At 39.3% G+C, this 13,603-nt stretch overlaps 1 protein-coding gene across 2 annotated transcripts in view; it reads left to right on the top strand.

Annotated features, from left to right (window-relative positions):
- Nucleotides 1–12,976: 12,976 nt before the first annotated feature.
- The window catches only part of FAM169A (family with sequence similarity 169 member A), a 47,259-nt gene continuing 46,632 nt past the window's right edge, over nt 12,977–13,603 (top strand). The window contains exon 1 of one of the 2 annotated variants that reach the window (XM_063295521.1): nt 12,977–13,094. The gene's annotated coding sequence lies outside the window, so the exon portion shown is untranslated. Of the gene's footprint in view, nt 13,095–13,369; nt 13,483–13,603 lie in introns of those variants that run through there. The other variant, XM_063295522.1, reaches the window with a different exon arrangement.

The raw sequence follows: 13,603 nt of genomic DNA, 5'->3' as shown, positions 1-13,603 counted from the left end.
GTCCAGTTTTTGTCACCACAATAAAAAAATGCTAGAAAGAGTGCAGAGAAGAGCAACAAAGATGATAAGGGATCTGGAGGCTAAATCCTATGGAGTATGGCTAAAGGAACTAGGTATGTGTAGCTTAACGAAGAGATGACTGAGGGGACACATGATAGCAGTATTCCAATACTTGAAGGGCTGCCACAGGGAAGAGGGCATTGATCTATTCTCCAAAGCATCTGAAGGTAGGACAAGAAGCAATGGGTGGAAGCTCGTCAGAGGGAGATCCAACCTGGAAATAAGGAGCAATTTCCTGACAATGAGAACTTTTAAGAGCGGAACAGCTTGCCTCCCAGAGTTGTGGGTGCTCCATTGCTGGAGGTTTTCAAGAAAAGATTGGACAACCATTTGTCCAAGATGGTATGAGGATTCTTGCCTTGGGCAGGGTGATGGTGATGCTTCTATTGACAAGGAGCCTCTGTAGTATCTGAATGGTGCTTTGCAAAGTGGGTTAGCCATTATGTGTCCCGCCTTTCCTGCAGCCCAAGCAAAAATGGCCATGGAAGGCAGAGCCTGGTAACTGCAGTGGTGTGTAAGGGTTGAGTCTGACTCTGACTCTGAACAAGGGGAAATCGAAACCTATGCTGAGCCAGAAGGGGAAAACAAAACCTATCTGGAAGGAATTGGAGAAATCAAAACCAGGAGTGGGAAAATCCTGAGCAGCTGATTGGGCAGAAACTGGAGGTAGGTTTGAATCCTCCAATCAGTGCCCGTGAAAGGAGAGCTGAGAAGTGAGCCAAACAAAAGGCAGCCCGATTGGCTCCAGATGAGAAATGGCACGGAAAGATTTGGATAAAAAGGTACCGGTGTAAGGAGCAAATAGCCAGAGACAACCAATCCATTGAGCTAATTGCTTCTTCAGGAGAGTCCTTGCCAGAACCCGGAGCCTTGCCTGTCACTGACACGGAACCAGTGCCAGTTCCTTCCATCACCGCGGAATTACCTCCTTTGCATTCTGCTCCAGCCATGTCCAGCCTTGCCTCCAGATCCAAGCCTTGTCTTGCCGCTCCAGCCGAGCCCTGCCTTGCCTCCGCAGTCAAGCCTTGTCCTGCCACTCCAGCTGAGTCCAGCCTTGTCTCCAGAGCCAAGTCTTGCCTTGCTGCTCCAGCCAAATCCTGCCTTGCCTCTGTAGCCCAGTCTTGCCTTGCCTCCTTGCCACGTCCTTCAGTCGAACCTCATGCTTCATTCTTGCCATGTGCTCTAGCTACACCTGGTCTTGCTGCTTCATTGCGAGGATTAGCCGAGTTCTCCCTTGCTGTGTTCTCACGAACTTCCTCTACTCCTAATCTTACAGCCTTGCCTCGTTTTCCTCCACTGCCGGGGTGGATTTGATTGAACTGTATTGCCTAATTAATAGACTCTTATCTGTTGTAAATAGTTAATTGTAAATAAAGAATTCCTTTTACAATCTGTCTGGCCATCTCATAGTCTAAACAGGACATGGTGAGAGTGTGCCCCCAATGCGAGCTGGACAGCCACTGCTGCATCATCACCACCATTGTCAACGAGATGTTGTAAATAGTTCATACAGTAAGAACTTGTGTTATAAGAGGGAGAACACTACTTTAAAACTGGAATGGCTAAAGACAAATGGCTGCTTTCACTATGGACTGGGGATGAGACAAGGGCAATATTCTTATTTACACATATAACACATTTCAAACGCCTAAAGACTGGAACCATTCTATTCCTGTTCCACTTTTCAAGAAAGGTAACAGCGTAGACCTTTCCAATTATCTGATTAGCCTTCTAAGTATTCCCAGCAAATTACAGTATATGCTTTCTGTTCTATAAGTTTCTGGATTGGCTAGAACAGGATAAATTTCTACTAGATGAACAAATGGTCTTCAGGAAGGGTAGGTGAATGATGGACTCGTGCCATTCCACAGTTGCTAGCAGAGGAATCTGAGCATGCTTATCCCCTCACTATACGTTGCCTTCCTTGATTTAAAAGTCACCCGTTGGTTCCATCACCAGAGAAAGACTCTGGTTGAAGCTGTTTCATTCCTCTATAGATCAGAGATTAGTTTGCTTAATTAGGATGCTGCATGAAATCACTGTTACACAAGTTATATGTGGTAGTAGCAATAATCTCTCTGCAGGCTTCACAATCCAGAAAGGAGTGAAACAGGGTTGTATTCTGGTCCCCCTTTTTTCAACATCTATGTGAATTCAGTGGTCACCACCTTAACCAAGGCAGAATTCTACCCTCTAAACTTAACAATAAACATCTGGCTGTGCTTCTCTAGGCCAGTGGTGTAGCCATCTTTTCTCTAGCCCAAGCTGACCTTAGAAGAAGTCTACAGCCCTAGCAGATCACCCAATGGAAGAAAGGCTCACAATAAACTATTTCAAAACCCAAATTACGATCTTTTCAAAGGAATGGAAATGATGCAAATACCGGTGGGAGATAAACAATGATCTCACAGAACAAGTCTCATTCTTTAAATAGTCCAGTATTCCAATCCTGGGGAGTCTGGCATGAACAAATTAAATCTATTTCCCATAAGGCTAACAACAGTGCTAGGGCCTTACTGGGTTTCTTTCATACCAAAGGAGGCAAGAATATATATGTGACCATTTGGCTCTTTAAAGCTGAATTTATTTCCTAGGCACAACAATGGAAAGATCCACAAATACCCCTAGTGGAAGATTGGATTATTAAACTGATGGAGTTGAAGCACCCCCTCAGTCATAAATGCGGGCGGGCTGGCAAGCACCTGAATTTTGATCATGTGACTGCAGGGGTGCTGCAACAGTCATAATTTCGGGCACAGGTCGTAAGGCCATTTTTTCAGTGCCGTCAAAATTTCAAACAGTCGCTGAACGAGTGGTTGTTAAGTGAAGACTACCTGTAATACACAATTCATTTTTTTTTCTTTCTAAATGTGTTTTATGTTTTAGGTCTCTGTTATATTTTATTGGTCACTGACCCTGGTAAGATTTATACATACACATACACACACATGTATATATGCACATACATACTTGCTCAGCAGTTTAGTATTTAGTATGTAAGATTTTAGTTTTTTATTCATATTTAGATTCCTCAATATCTTATTATCTGCATTTACAGTATTATAGTTCATTATTTTACTCATTTCTACTGATTTTAGAAAATGCCTGTGCTTTTTAACTTGCACTTTGTACCAGCATATTAAAAACTGCACAAAATACTGATCAATTATGGTAATAAAGTAAGCTAACTAACATCATGAAGTTAGTGAGTAGTTTTAAATTGGGTGGCCATATCAGTCGAAGAATTAAATGAAAAATAAATCTTTGTGCCTCAGTTGGATGTGAAGATGGGCCCAATGTCTAGCTTTAATGATTATACATTGTCAATGGATTGTTTTGACTATTCTCTGATCTTTGTTGTTAAAGAAATATCAGAAATAATATTTATTCTTCACAATCTTGTCTGTTACTGCCTTCTTCCAAGTTGTTGTTTAATAGCTCCCTCTTGTGGCCAAAATCGTTTAACGCATAGAATGAATTTTGTAATCTTCCCATCTTATCATAGGTTGGAAATAAATCTGGCCATGAGATAAACAGTCAAACTCTTATTTTATTATATGGTCAACTTTGACATGTGTTGAATTTGTGGCAGACCCACCATGGTTGGCTTTGAGTTATACAGACCCACCAAGGTTGGCTGTGAGTTATACAGAGGGATTGGACTGATGGTTTTCTCAGCCCTATTCAAGTTGGAAGCTACATTGCTTTGTATGAGTCAGCATAGGTACTACCCACTCACAGTTACTTTAGTTTGGGGAAAACATCTCTCCAGATTATAGGGACAACTATAGGCACTAGGTTGGGCCTATAATAGGTCAACATCTTTATGGATTATTTAGAACAAATAGTTCCTCACCTCCTGCTACCTAAATCTCTTCTCTATCAAAAATTAACCAATGACTCATTTATTATATGGATTAATAGTTTGTGGCTCTGGGAAATTTAATCAGTGCTTTAATAACTTTTATCCCACTGAGAATCTGAGTCTAATCCACTTTGTCCAAATGACAAATGGATGCCACCTTATATACTTAGAGATACTTACACACTTCATCTTCCATTGAGAAAAAAAATGCATCATTTACAGCAAAGTCCTATCAAATAACTACATTTGTACAGACCTATGTAACAGAGACACACAATTTAGGGATATAATAAAGCATTTCTCAAACTGAAATGCCCACCCTAGGAAAAATAATCTCTACATCAGATCCAGATGATCTGGACAAATAGAACACCATCTGACATCCAAGCTACTGTAGAGAGTAAGGAAGATTACAATGATGGACATATGCAGAAGCCATTGTCTAGACAAAAGGGGCTAAAGCATTTTTAAGCCCAGAACAGCGGGATAACATTTGGAAGTGGCTCAGGCAGATATGATCAGGTACAGCATAATCAGTCTTGCAAGATTCTGTTATTATAGCTAATGTCAATAAAAGTAGCTTTAGCCTTCCTGTGGAATTGGTTTCCTTATCTAGTCTACCTAATGGGGCTGACAGCTACCAACTAAAACCATTCAAACATTTCGTTGGTAATTTAATTCTCTTTTTGGACAATGACACTTCCTTTCCACAGGCCTTGAGTACTATGCCTAGACTTGTTCCCAATTTCCCAAACTAAAACATCTGCCTAGTAACAACAACAGGTCATATCACCATACTCATTACACTCCAAGGCAGACCAGAAGCAAATGCTGCCACAGAACCACAATTGGAATACTTTTACAAAACTTAATAACACTGTCCACAAAAAACAACATTGCCCCAAAACAGACTGTGGGAAACATTATAGTTGTCTACAAATATTTGAAAGGCTGTCATATAAAAGATGGGGCAGAATTGTTCAGATGGGGCAGAATTGTTCAGAGTTGGTCCAGAACGTAGGACAAGTAACAATTGGTTAAAATTATGAGGAAATAGATTTTGGTTGTACATAAGAAAAAAATTCCTAACAGTTAAGAGTTATTCAACAATAGAACAGACTGTTTTGGGAGGTTCTGGACTCTCCTTTGCTGAAGATGTTTAAACACAGGCTGGATGGCCATCTGGAGGAATGCAGTCGAGTGGATTCCTGCACTGGGCCTGGGGATGGACTAGATAATTTATTAAGTCCCTTCCAACTCTTAAATTCTATGATCCTATGAACACTTTGATGTGATGTATGCTATCATCTGCTAGGAATGCTTCATCACAATTTATGGATAAACTGACCAACTTCTGGAGAAAAAAAATACAAGTATACAAATCTTACATCGACTGATGACTGATTATGTGCCATCAGGTTGATGTCAGCCATTAATGACCATGTATATTGACCTTCTCCAGGATGATCTGACCCTAATCTGGCCCTTTAGGTCTTCTAATGGTGCACCCATCACTACTGTAATTAAAGTCCATCCACCTTGCTTCCAGTTGTCCTTTTCTTCTCTTTCCTTCCACCTTTCCCAGAATTATAAACTTAACATAATGGATCCAGAACATGATAATTTGAGCCTCAAATGAGGCTCCTGGATTGATTTGTTCTATGAACCATTTATTTTCCTGGCTATCCATGGTATTCTCAGGAGTCTTCTCCAACACCAAAAAGATCAATAACCTTCCTATCCTGCTTCTTCAAAATCCAACTTTTGTTTCCATGGAGTGACACAGGAAAAACCATTGACTGCATGATTCTGATCATTATAGGTATAAACATGTTATGGCATCTGAGTATCTTTTCCAAGGTCTTCATTGCTATCCTATCTGATGCTAATCTGTGGGGTTGACTGCTTGACTGCTTAGTCTTTTACTGTGGAGTCCTTTATGGTTGATAGTTGATCTTAAAAGCAGAAATTATTCACTATTTCAGTATCTTTACTGTCAATTCTAAGACTGGTTGCTGTTGCTAGTTTGATCTTTATATTTAATCTTAGTCCCATGTCTTCACCATGTTCCTTGACTTTCATTATTAGAGCTTGTAGACCCTTTGCATTTTTCAGCTATCAGATTAATGTCATTAGCATAGCTCAGGTTATTGATATTTCTTCCTCCCATTTTAAAACCATGTTCATCTTCTTCCAGTGCAGCTTCCCTCAATATATATTCAACATATAGGTTGAATAAATAAAGGGAGAGTATGAAGCCTCATCTCACTGGTTTGCAAACTTGAAGCCAGTCTTTTTCTCCATGTTCTATTCAAACAATAGTTTCTTGTCCTGTGTATAGGTTTCTCATGAGGACAATGAGATGTTCTGGGAGTCCCATTTTCCTAAGTACATTCCACAGCTTGAGAAAACTGACACAATCAAAAGCCTTTTTATGAAGCACATATTGACTTTTTTTTGGTGTTCTTTAGCTTTCTCAATTATCCAGCATGCATCAGTAATAAAGTCTCTTGTTTCTTGGCCTTTTCTAAAACAAAGTGGAACATCAGGCATCTCCCTTTCCATGTATGGATGTAATCTGTGTTGAATGATCTAAGCATTATTTTGCTACAGTGTGAAATCAAGAATATTTACATGCTGCTAAGTCTCCTTTCTTTTGATATGTAGACTGACCTCTTCCAATCTGTTGGCCACTGTGTTTTTATCCAGATTTGCTGGCATAGTTTGGTTAGAATCTTTACTGATTCTTCTGTTACTTGCCATATTTCTGTAGATATTCCATGAACTCCTTTAGCCCTCACACTTACTAATGATCAGAGTGCTGATCTAAGTTCAGCTTCTACTATTAAACGTTCTTGTAAGTAGAGAATATCTTCTAAGTATCTTAAACATTGACATCTCTACTATACAGAATTTCAGTACACTTCTTCCATCCTGGTTGAGTGTCTTTGAATCTGTTACTATCTGTCCACTGGCAATTTTAACATAAGAATTCAAAGTTAGAACCTCCTTCTGAGTTCAGAGATCTTTTGGAAAACTTTGTTTTTCCATCTTCATAGATGTTGTAATACTGCTTGTTTTTTTCTAACAGCTCTCTCAGATTCTTCCTGAGGTCTTTATTTTTCTTGGGTTTGGCTTCTCTTCTGTTCTTGGCAATTTCCACCATTTGTTCTGACATCCAGTTTACTTTCTTCTGTTTCTTGGTCTTTGACAGTCTCTTTTCACATTCATCCTTAAAAATTTCTCTGATTTCATGCCACAGTTCCTCCATTCCCTATCAGTGAGGTTCAAAATGACCCCTGATGTTCTCCTTGAAAATGATGGGCATATACTCCAGATCATATTGTGGAAACTGATTAGCTTTGTTCTTCCACTTTAGCTTGACTTGGAACTTGCACATGAAGAGTTTGTAATCTACTTCACAACTGGCTCCTGGCCACATCTTTGTTGTTGTAACTGAGCTGTTCCACTTCTTTGTACCAATAATATAGTCTATTTGATTTACTGTACTCCATCTGGTGATGTCCTTGTATATAGGTGTCCTTTTGGTTTGAAGACTGTTTATCAATGAAGAAATCCCTGGACTAAAGAAACTGGTAAGTCATTTGCCTACTCCATTTCTCTTTTCTAGGTCATACAATCCACCTATGCTTTCCTTCTATTTGCAACTTTGGCATTCTAGTCTCCAATCACATGCAGCACATCTAACCTGTAGGTTCTGTTGATTTCAAATTGAACTTTACCAATTCATCAACCTCCTCTTCTTCTGCATCAGTGGTTGAAGCATGAACTTGAATAACTTCATGTTAAAGCATTATCCACAAAGTCTAATTAATATTATTTGGTCATTGACTGCATTGTATCCAAATACTCTCTTTGCTATATCCTTCTTGCATGAAAGCATGCTGTTCCTCCTTTGTTTTTCATGTCTTGAATAGTAAATGGTATGATTTTCTGACTAAAAGTGTCCAATTCCAGTCCATTTCAGGTTGCAGATGCCTAAGATGTCAATGTGTAGTTGATTTATTTCATCTTTCACTGTATTTAGCTTTCCCATGTTCATGCTTCTTACATTCCATGCTTCCACTGTAATTCTTTGTAACTTCAGATTTTCTTTTCTTGCATGGCAACTTTAGCAACTAGAAACCCAAAGGCTTTAATCTAGCCACATCATAAACAGCATTAGTGCTCTGAAAGATCCTCAACTCTTCTTCAGTAGCATGTTGAATACCATCTGGCTTGAGAGGCCATAATCAATCACTTTATATTGATGCCTTTCCATTGTCACTGAAGATATATCTGCCTCCACCATATTCCTATATTGTTGCTGCCCAATATAGGTTACCCTGTTGGGGTATATACTCTTGGTATACACTCCCGACATTATTCACTCATCCCTCCCAGGCACACACCACCACCACAATGAAGTAACATAGCAGGAAATGGCAAAACCTAAAAAGCGGTGAAGGAATATTTCAGTTCTCACCAGGCCACTCTGTTGTTGATCACACCTTGTTGTGTGGTGTACCTCTATTACAAAATAAATTACTCAGCAATTCATTGTTTTGCTTTCAAAACTGTATAATAAACAGCAATCTGATCCTGCAAAAGTTGGAGTATTTGAATGGAATACTACTTACAAAATTTACAAAACAAAGCTCTTAATTAACCCATAGCAGAAGATGAAACCAGAAGCAATTAAATAATTAAAAATGAATAAAACTCGTGATGGTATTTTTGCAATCTATTGTAAGATTTTTCAAGTAACCCTCACTAAAGCTTTAACTAAAGTAATAAACAAGATTCAGGTATGTGAGTAACTTTCTTCATCATGGAAAGAGGCTTTTATTTCCTTGATTTACAAAGGAGAAAAGGATTCAACTCCTCCTGAAGTATATAGACCTATCTCATTACTGAATGTGGATTATAAGCACTTCACAGCAATTCTTGCTAAGAGGCTAAATGGTTTTTTAACTGTGATGATACATCCTGAATGGAGATGCGTGAGATATAATATCGGATATATTTTAAATGTTATTGATAAGATAAACCAGAAAGACCAAAGTTTGGCCATGATTTTTCTTGATGCTCAAACAGCCTTTGAGAATCTGGAATGCATCTTTCATTTGCAGTTCTAAAAAAAAAAGGGCTGCAGCCCTGTTTTTTTTTAACATGGGTACAAAGTATTTATAAAGAACAAAAAGTTAAAATTATTGTGAATGGTCTTACTTCATGGCAATTAACTATATTAAACAAGACAAGGTTGCCTTATTTATTTTTATTAGCATCTGAACTGTTGGCAGTCCAAATACATCAAGAAAATAGAATCCTAGGAGTCAAACTAGCTGGACAAGAACATACATTTAAATTATTTGCTGATGATATATTAACAATTGCTCAACCTAGAGTCTCAATATGGTTCAGTATCAAGCTACTGAATTAATAAAAAGAAAACTCAGATATTGATCTGATATCTGACAGAGAAAAAAACAACTTGCATATCAACTAATGGGCTTCAATATTACCGCTTAAAACATCAAATATTTAGGTGAGTGTTTTTTTACAAAAACAGTAACATTCTATTTAAGAACAATGATTTACCAACCTGGAAATATATAACAAATAATTTTAGATGGAAGAAATTAAATTTGTTTTGGTTAGAAAGAATTGCAATGGTCAAAATGTATATATTCCCAAGACTAAATGTTCTATTTCAAACAATTCCAGGTTTTATTGAGAATAAGATACTAAAGACTGGCATGAGCTACAGCACAATCACACTTGCAATATTTTGTTCTTATAGCCAATTTAAATAAAAGTAGTTTAAGCCTTCCTGTGGAGTTGGTATCTTGATCTGGTCTGCCTCGTGGGGCTGACATCCATCTTGCAAGTCTCATCTGCTGTACCTCTTCCCCCTTCTTACAGTTCAATGAATTAGGAAGGTGTCTTTCTGAGCTGCTTTTGAATATTATGTCTGCTGTGGGCTTAAAATATGCTTTACCCCGTTGCCCTGGTGATGGGTCTTGCATATCTCCATCAAGATCGTTTTCCTTACACTCTACAATGTTTAACCAGGATTCTGTGCTTCATTATTAGTTTGTTTTCTGTCTGGCATTAAGTCTGTTTATATTTCTCTGTACAAGACTGGAAACTGAGTTTATTTCCAACTTTCTTTGGTCCTTCTTTCAGCCTAGACATGAAGATTTATTTATTTTAGATACTGTGATCTGAAATGATTTGGGATCTCTGTGGTCTCTCTTGTGAGTTCTGGCCAGACTTCACTGTATACAGGAGACTGCCACAGTTGCTTTTGCAATTTCTTTTTTAACCAAGTGGTATTTATCTCCTCCAGCACTGAATATTTGTATTTTTGATATTTAATTTTTTTTACAGTTTATCTTTACAATTTTAAAAGTCTGCATTGTATAGCTCCACAAGGTTGGTTTATCTCCATAGGGAAAGGCTGAGCCCCCTAGCTGCACACCTCTGTGCTACAAGGCTAGGTTGCACTACTGAAATTATTTTCTGGGTGGGGTGAGATTTTGACCTTTTAATCGTTAGAAAAGTAGCACCAGTTGTAATAACCTTGTTTTGCACAGTAGTATTAGGGCAGGGATATCAGGAGAGGCACCTCCTAGAAGATTGGTGGTGGCAGCAGGAACTACCAAATTGCTATCCCAAAGCATGTGGGCCAAGTTGTGAAGACCCAGAGGATTTCTGGGAAAGTTTTGGAACCTCCAGCTTTCCATCCTACTGGCTTAAGCTTTTCTGCTACAATAATTTATGGTGCTATGTGTTTATTCTACCAGTTTTTTGGGCTGATCGGTATTAAAAAAAATGCTGAAGTTGGATTTGAAAGAGACAAGAGAATTCCTCTTTTCCTATGAATCATCCTGCAGCTCTATGATCATGGCACTTTCGCAAATGGCTGTCATGACTGTTGTGGCCAATCACAAAACATCCTCCTTACTAGAAGGCAATCTGATGAGATTACTCTAACCCTCTGGGCCACTCCCTAGAAACTCAGGCTTTAGATGTGATCTTAAATTAGATTATAGTGAGCTGCTGCATTAATTTTTTGATGTATTATATTCTGTACTGTGCCTAGTTACAGGCACATAAATTAAACTACTACTATTATTACCTCATCTTATTTATTTTTAACCTGGGTATGTGGGCATACTTCCAAACAAGATATGAGTTGCAATTATTCACAATTTTATTTTCTAAGAATGCTTCTGAAGTCTGTATGAGGCCCATGCACATTGTTTGGAATATATATTGTGACAGATATTGGTGCTTTTCTTTGAAGCAGATAAATCTACAAGCATGCAAATAAAGCTCAGTTTAGTTAAAACTAATTGTTTTAAATTTATGATTTTTTAATATGAAAATAGAGTATACCTATAAAATAGACAGTAGACACACACATACTGTAAACAAGCTTACTGATTCTAACTGGGGCTGAGATCCTGTTTGCTTTCTAGAGTGTATGGCCACTGATCACAGTAGTACTATTATGCTGCATATGGATAGAGAAAAAGAATGGAGGAACTGTGTGGAGAACCAGGAGGCTAGTCCCACTGTTTCTATCAGACTGAGTGCCATAATAAACAGGCATAGAATAGAGATGTAGTGGGTATAAATACTATTGAATAGACTGATACTGTTTCATACCATAAAATTACTTTAGCACTGTGTGACCAAATATTACATAAAATAAGGTCTGTACCTCTTGACTAGAATTTGTATTTTATTAAATTTAATTAAAAATCTGCATTAAAATAAGCAAACAAAAACCCTAACCTTAAGCATAAGATTTATATTATTGCAATGTAAGAAATTCCTATTGCTGGTTGCTAGGTCTGTAACTGAAAAATACTAGAAAATGAAAATAGCTCTTTCTTTGGATCAGAATGGAGAATTTTTCTGCCCAAAAAACTAATGTAACAGCAAAAGATCTATATTTTAAGATTTCTTTTTTAATTGGTCATTCATAAATCATTACCTATACAATGTTCTGGGTATAAACATGGAATATGTAAAATGCTTTCATTCTTAAGATCACACTTGTATGAACACAAGCATAAACAATATATACATTCCCAAGTTTTTCTTGACTTTTTTGCTTTTTCTATCTTGATATTCACACACACACGCACACAAAGATAAAATCTGCATTCCAGGAGCCTTGATAGTTATTTTTTTTCTACAGAACAAAGACGATTAATACATTTGAATAATTCGATGTACATCAGTTTTATGGATGGTTAAATACCTATGCATACTTAACTATTAATCTTAGCACCTGCTGTTTGTTTTTTTCATTGCAAGAGCACATGGAAATTTTCAGAGGCTACATGAGATGCTTTTCAAGTGAGGGAGAGCTAAAATGGTCCTTTCTCTGTGGGCCAAATCTCCTTGTTTGGGGGGTCAAATCCTTTATCTTCATTCTAATTATAATTGGCACATTTTTATTATGCTACTTTGTTCATCATATTACTGCTTTCTCTACCAGAAAGAAATCCAATGCAATACTAGCTACCCTTTCAAAATGTCCCTAACCTTTTCTACCTCCACCACTCCGCTTTCGTTGTTGCCTGCCCTATCCTGGCACCAGTCGGTCATATTGTTCTCTGGAACAGTTGCAGCCATTGCTGAAGAACAATGCAGCAGTACATCAGGATGAAAAAACGCTTCCCGATTTAACATGCAAACATATATATTTTACACCGGCAGGTTGATCGCATCTTTTCCTTTACATTTACATTTATAAGCAATCGCCTGGCCGTATTGTCTTTGGAGTCGTAGAAAAGGCTGTCTTGATTGTTCGGGGACATCAGGTCTGGTGATCTGTCCCCAGATTTTCTTTTGTTGTAGCGGCGGCTCCTGACCGGCTGAGAGATGCGGCGAAGAGCGAAGCAGCAGGCGAGCCCGGAGTGGGTGCATCTGAAGGCTCCAGACGTTGCAGAATGAATGCGTCAGACACGGAGAACAGAAGGGGAGGGACGGCGGTGGTCAGATCAGGCGCCTCGCAGCAGCCTCGGGAGTAGCCGGAAGAGGTGAGCCTAGGTGGACTTTAAACCGGCGCAGCCCCTCTCCAGCCAAGAGCTTCACCCCGCCCCCTCCACTTTTCTTTGCAGACCGAGAGGAAAGAGGTTTGGCCAAAGTGAGTGATTAGTGCAAATAGGGACGCTGGAGAAGGCCTGAGGATAACCTGCTGGTGTGCGAGCTGATGCGTACCAGCCTCCTCCTCCTCCTCGCTCCCCTCCTCTTCTGTAAGCCAGGCCCGGCTCCGAGGTTGGCGAGCATAGGCTGTCCCAGGCGCGCGGGGAGGCGGAACAGCCTGTGGTAGAAATCCCGGACTCGGGACTGTGGAGTATGAAAGAGTTTTGGTCCCCTTCCTGGTAGGGAAGCGGCTGCGCCAGTCGTCATACAAGCCAGGTGGGCGGGGGACCGGCGCGGAGACGACGACTCGTTTGCTTGTGCTTCTCCCTTTTTTACGCGCGCGTACGCCCGCATCTCCACGTTCTGTTGGCCCACTGTGCTTCAGGCAGGTAGGCTGCGAGTATTGGAGGAACACGCGTGCATTGGAGTGCTGGTCTCCCGTATCGTCCCCTTCCGATCGGGCTCCGCACGGTGCGCTTCCGACCTTTCCAGGAAAGGGCCAAAGTGCGT

Source organism: Candoia aspera, chromosome 2 (genome assembly GCF_035149785.1).
Source record: "Candoia aspera isolate rCanAsp1 chromosome 2, rCanAsp1.hap2, whole genome shotgun sequence".
Classification (NCBI taxonomy): Eukaryota; Metazoa; Chordata; class Lepidosauria; order Squamata; family Boidae; genus Candoia; species Candoia aspera.
Note: the sequence above shows the minus strand (reverse complement) of the source record. Positions and strands in the feature narration are given on the sequence as shown.